Source organism: Panthera tigris, chromosome D1 (genome assembly GCF_018350195.1).
Source record: "Panthera tigris isolate Pti1 chromosome D1, P.tigris_Pti1_mat1.1, whole genome shotgun sequence".
NCBI classification, from domain to species: domain Eukaryota; kingdom Metazoa; phylum Chordata; class Mammalia; order Carnivora; family Felidae; genus Panthera; species Panthera tigris.
In genome coordinates, this window is record NC_056669.1 from 87,969,134 (window position 1) to 87,975,141 (window position 6,008).

Here is a 6,008-nt window from a genome sequence, read left to right on the forward strand (position 1 = left end):
GTCCCAGAAATGTAGTCTGAACTATTCAGCCAGGAATGTTCTGATCAGCACGGATGAGGCAATCTGTCACATGGGCCTCCCCATTCCTGGACCTGATAAGACACCCCCTGCCCTTCCCCTGAAGGAAAGGTGATCTGGCCTGTAACAAGCCTTTATTTTCTTTCATCAATAGCTTCTTGCCTTTTCTCCTCCCTATATAAATCTGCTTTTTTTTTTTTTTTAACAACTCCTTACAGCTCCCCTCTGCTTGCTAGATGGAATGCTGCCCAATTCATAAATCAATTAATAAAGCCAGTTGGATCTTTAAAATTTACTTAGGTGAATTTTTGTAATTTAACAGCAGTAAACGGAGGAAAACTGCATCTATTTTTAAGTCGTTTATTTTAATTTTCAGAAAATGTACTTTCCAACGACAGAATTACCCAGTTAGGACTGTGACAGAGCCAGAGATGAACATTGTTTATAACGCATAACCACACAAGAGGAACATTTTTTTTTCTGTGATTATCATCCGAAATGTGTTGATTCGATGATTATTGATGACAGATCAATGACTTAAAAACCAAATTCTCTTTCTCTCGGAGTCCTGTTTTAAAGAATCTTGGAGGGAGAATTTCAATTGCGTCTCGAGACGTGCTCCCAATAGTGAGTCCCACATCTGACCCCCTTGACCAGAATTGCTGATGAGATAAAAATGTTCTTCATCACAGGGGCAGTATCGGAACAAACTGAAATACAAGATGAAACTCTGTTTTAGGTTAGGACTTCACCTATGACTTTTTCTGGGGAACTATATCATTTTGAGGTACTTCTCACAAAAGAGAGCTGGGTGGGACAAAACAGCTCTGAAATCAGTTGAGAAAGAATGACATCCTCTTGACTAAAATACGTTAATCCCTCATTCAGTTGGAGAGTGAATGGAATGTCCCGCACTTAACGAAATGAACGTGTTTGATCTGGATCTCTTGCCAGTTGAATCCTTCATTCATAACTGACCTTTCCCCCTCCTTATTTGAAGAAGGAGGAATCATGGAGAGAACAGGTCACAAGGACGTTAGAAGGATGCTTGTTGCCTCCCTGCACAAATACTCTCAGGGCTGTGTCTGTATTCACCTTTGAACCTGGGCTTCTAGCATAGCGATCCACATCGATCCACATCGTAGGGATCTTAGAAAAACCAACTAGGTGACCCAAACTCCCACCAGCTGTTTCTCCACCGCTCAGTCAGGTTTTGCAAATCCTTTCTGCACTTCTGGTGGGAAGAAACATACAATCCGAGATGTGCTACAGTGTCACAGGCCTTCGCGGACTTACCTGCATCACAATTACCTGGAGGCTAGCTAAGTGACAGGTGTTTAGGAGAGAAATTTTAGAGCGTGCTTGGGTGCATTGACAGTTTGAGGCACTGCGGTAAGATGTTTACCTACTTTTTCGTAAATTGTACATATTTATTATTCCTATCTGAGTTTCAATTGCCTCATCCTAAAAAAAAAAAAAAAAAAAAAAAGAATGGAACAATAATACCTCCCTCAAAACACTCTCATGAGAATTAAATGGGACTTCTAGAAAGGAGGGTAATTAATATTTATTGAATTACTGAATACCTACTAAAGGTAGGTTTATTATGAGATAATGCTTTATCTCATTCATTAGCTTCATTTTATTTTTAAACATTTTTTAAATTTATTTTTGAGAGAGAGAGAGAGAGAGAGAGAAGGAGACTGGGTGGGGGAGGGGCAGGGGGCGGGAGAGAGAGAGAGAGAGAGAATGAGAGAATTCCAAGCAGGCTCCACACTGTCAGCATACAGCCTGACATCGGGCTCAGTCTCTCAAATCGTGAGATCATGACCTGAGCCAAAGTTGGACGCTCAATGGACTGAGCCACCCAGGCACCCCTAAAAAAAATTTTTTAATGAGGAAATTAAGCTGAAGTAACCAAAGCTAGAACCTAGCACCCAGAAAATAAATACTTAGTGGGTGCTTATAATGTGTCAGGCACTTTTCTTGGTTGTAGTAAATCTGTTTCAGAGAGATCTTTAGCATAAGCATCCAGAAAATGTTTGGGGGTGAGGGGAGGGTGATGGCTTATAGGGAAGGAAAATCGATAGCACTGTTTTGGGCCATGCTGGGTTTCAGATGCCTGTTAGACATCCAAGGATGAAGAGTAGGAGGTGGAGAGACAAGTCTGGAGTGTAAAGGAGAGGTCGGGGCTGGAGATAGAACACTGAGTCATCAGCATATAGATAATATTCAAAGCTGCCGCACTGAATGAGATTTCCCGGGGGTGGGGGGGGGAAATAAAGATGGAGCACAGGGTTAAGGGCAGATAGCCCTGAGGCCCTCCAACACTGTGGTGTGATAGAGGAGAAATATTCGAGAAAAGAACCACGGACATGGCCAAAGAGGTGAGTGGAAAATCGCGGGAGTTTGAGGTCATGGAAACCTAGAGAAGAATGGAGGGAATTATCACTAGTAAAGCTACGATATAAAGTCATGTAAAATACAGAGAACTGATCCCTAGTTTTGGCAAAAAGTTGGTCTTTTATTCAATAAATATTTATTTAGCACCAACTCTGTATTAGATACTGCTCAAGGGACCAGTGAACAAAACAGATGAAAATCCCTGTCCTCCTGGGGTTCATAATCTGGTGGGGGAAGGTGGAAGGTGAACAATTAAATCACAGTGTTAACCTTAAAAGTAAGACCTGCCTGTTGTTTTACCTGCGAAAGAGTTTATTTGGGAGTAAAAGAGGATTTGCAATCTGGGACACACTAGCTGTAGCAAAACCCTAGGCAAGTGGGGGAGGAGAGACAAAGGAGAGGCATGCTTAAGAAGAAAAGCGATAATTTGGAAAGGCTATTACGGACTAACAGTCCCCTGGAGTAAACTGGGAGTTCAAGCGCGGTGGCTTCTCATTGGCTGAGCTGTTGCGGGAGGGGCGGGCTTAAGGAAAGCGGGTCCTCCTCCAGCAGGCCGCGTAGAGGAGTGTCTTGGGCAGGGTCAAGTCAGTCTCTTCCTGTTGGGCCTGCAATTGACTACTGAGTGGTAAGGTGTCAATGCTCCCCCCTGTGGAAACCTCCCGACTTTATTTTAGGGAGGTTCCCCCTTACTAATTTTCACAATAGCATGCTGGTTGGTGATAAGCACTTTGCAGAAAACTAAAGCAGGGAGGAATCGAGTTCAGGATGAGGTGGGTAGGGCAGGGTGGTGATTAAAATAGGGTGAGCAGGGAGAACCACACTGGTGACTTTTGAAGACCTGAATGAGCAGAGGGCCTGAATGAGCTATGCAGGGCCCTGGAGGAAGAGCCCTTAAAGGGGGAGAACACCTGCCAAAGAAATTGCCTGGAAAGTACAAAGACTCACCAGGATACGGGCCTGGCTGGAGCAGAGTATGTGAGGAAGAGGGTAATGGGGGGGGGGGCAAATGGGGGCATGGGTAATGGGGGGGGCAAATGGGGGCATGGGGGAGGCTGTGGGGAGCCTTCACTGTGAGACAGGAAGCCAGGGATTTGAGCAGAGGAGTGACACTGGCTGAGTTCCCTGTTAACAGGCTCATGCAGGCTGCTGTGTTGGGAATAGACTCTTGGGGACGGGAGTGGGGTGCTAAGCAAAGGCTGAAGTAGGGAAGTTGGTTAAGAGGCAACTGCAATAGGTTAGGTGAGAAATGGTGTCCCCTGGGCCAGGTGGTCAAAGTGAACCCAGTGAGAAGTTGAGAGACTCTGGATACACCTTGGATCCAAAGCAGATTGGATTTGCTGATCAGCTGGGTGTGTGCGTCTGTAGCATGTGAAAGAAACCACCTAGCGTAACATCGAGATGATGGGCCTGAGCAGTTGGCAGGATGGAGTCGAGAGGAGGACTTCAGGAAATTCGAGATTCTGTTGTGGATATTGTCCTTAAACATGAGAGGGGGGCGGAGATCTGCTTCAGTGAAGGGGCCAGCCTCCGTGGGGGCGTGGACAGCTCCTCAGCAGAATACAAGCAGAAAGGTGCAAGTCCATACAAGCTCTTTTTTCCAATTAAATTTTTTTAAAAATTGAAGTATAGTTGACATACAATGTTACATGAGCTTCGGCTGTGCAACATAGTGATTCAGCGACTGGACAACTCTATACATTATGCTATGCTCTCTCTGGACGGCTTTTATTTTTCAATGAAAGAGCACTCGGGGTCATCCGTCAGAGTGAATATGCAGGGAGGAGGTGTTTGAAGTTTGAGGAGACAGTTGTTGAGGAGAGTGGGGGAATGAATGGAGGAAGGCAGTAAAATTCAGGGGGGGGGGCGGGCGGAAACAGCTCTAAAGGCCCACTTGACCTTAAGGTGGTGATGTGTTTTCCTTCAGGCACCTTAAGGCACACAGGTACAGGTGTGGAGTCAGAAGAGCCGGAATTAGCTGTGGCTGAAGGTTTGCTGAGTACCGCGGAATGAGAGCAGGGGAAAAATATTCAGTGTTCAAGGAATTCACTCACTCCATGCCTAGGGGTACGAGGAAGTGAGAATTACCACCACTTGAGAGCCTCAGGGAAAACTGTGTCTTGGGGGAGAAAAGGGTTTAATTCAAGACAAAGAAGGAAAGAAAGCATTCAAAGAGGCTGAGGAGGTGGGGGGTTTTGTTATTCTTGGTAAATCTCTTTCAGTGGAGTGGTGTGGCCTGCCTGGAGGGAGTCAGGAACAAGTGAAAATGGTTGACAGAAAAGTGGACAACTCTTTCAAAAATTTTTGCTCTAAAGGTGCTGGATGAACTGAAGGCTGGTGTGTGTGTGTGTGTGTGTGTGTGACTTAAGATAGATGATATTTCAGCATGTTTTTATACCAATAAAAAAGAGCCAGTTAAGAGAGCAAAAAATTGCCAGTACAAAAGAGAAAAGGGACTGATGTGGGGATCCTTGCAGAAGCAAAGTCCTTGAGAAGGCTAGAGGGCATTGGATCCAAGGCCTAAGTGGAAGAATTGGCCTTAGAACCAACTTTGTACAAGAAAAGTGGCAAAGAAGGCTGTAGGCAGGAAGGTTGGTGGAAACGTTAACTGGAAAGATTAGTTCTCTTTGGAATGGATCTATTTTATCTCTGTGAGTATGAGAGGTTGTCATCTGGTGTGTGTGTGTGTGTGTGTGTGTGTGTGTGTGTGTGTGTTGGGGGGTGAATATTGGAAATTTGATGAAAGATAAGGGCCAGGAGAGACAGTCCTGAGGTTGGGAGAATGAATTTACTACGGAATCATAGGAAGTTTGCTTGGCAGTATTGAGGGTCCACCTGACGTGTGTGGTCCTAGATCTGAAGCGGGATCAATCAACAGAGTTGTGTAATTTTTCCCCACAGGGCCATCCCCATCCCAGGGCGTTGGGATGTTTGCAATGAAATGCTGCAAATATGGGGCCGCCATCTGGGCTTCAAAAGGAGGGAAGCAAGGGCATGAAGGGGGTCCTGGATAACGACAAAGGGTCTGGTCGAGGGCCTGGAGTGAGAGGACTAGGGTCAATGTACTTGAAGGGGAGAGGGCAGTAAACAGAGAGGGGGGTAGGTGAGCTTCAGATTGTGCAGATGGTGCCTTATTGATTTTCTCCCCCCACTGAAAAAAGCACTAACCAAGTGAAACCTTTATGATCAAGGTGATGTTGCTTTTGGCTTCCTGAAGGAAAACGCTTTCTGATTATATCACTGGTTTGGTTAGGGTTGGTTTGGCTAGTAGAGTTGGAGTCGGTGGGAATTTCACAGTTGATTCTGGTATGAAATGAGTGCCTTTATGCTTTGTTACAAGGAAGCACTACAGCAAACAGGGGAAACCTGTAAATTGTTTTGACGTCAATATGGAGAGATACACTTGGCTTTAACTTTTCACATACGTTTCATGATGCCAATATTAAAATAAGAAAATGCTCATTTCATAATGAATGGAAATTTTCTCACGAATTTGGTATCCTCAGCAACTTTAGAGAATAAAAGGGTTTCTCTGGGAGTGTACGTAAAAAAGGAATTAATTTAAGCGAGGATATTTTGCTGTTAAGGAT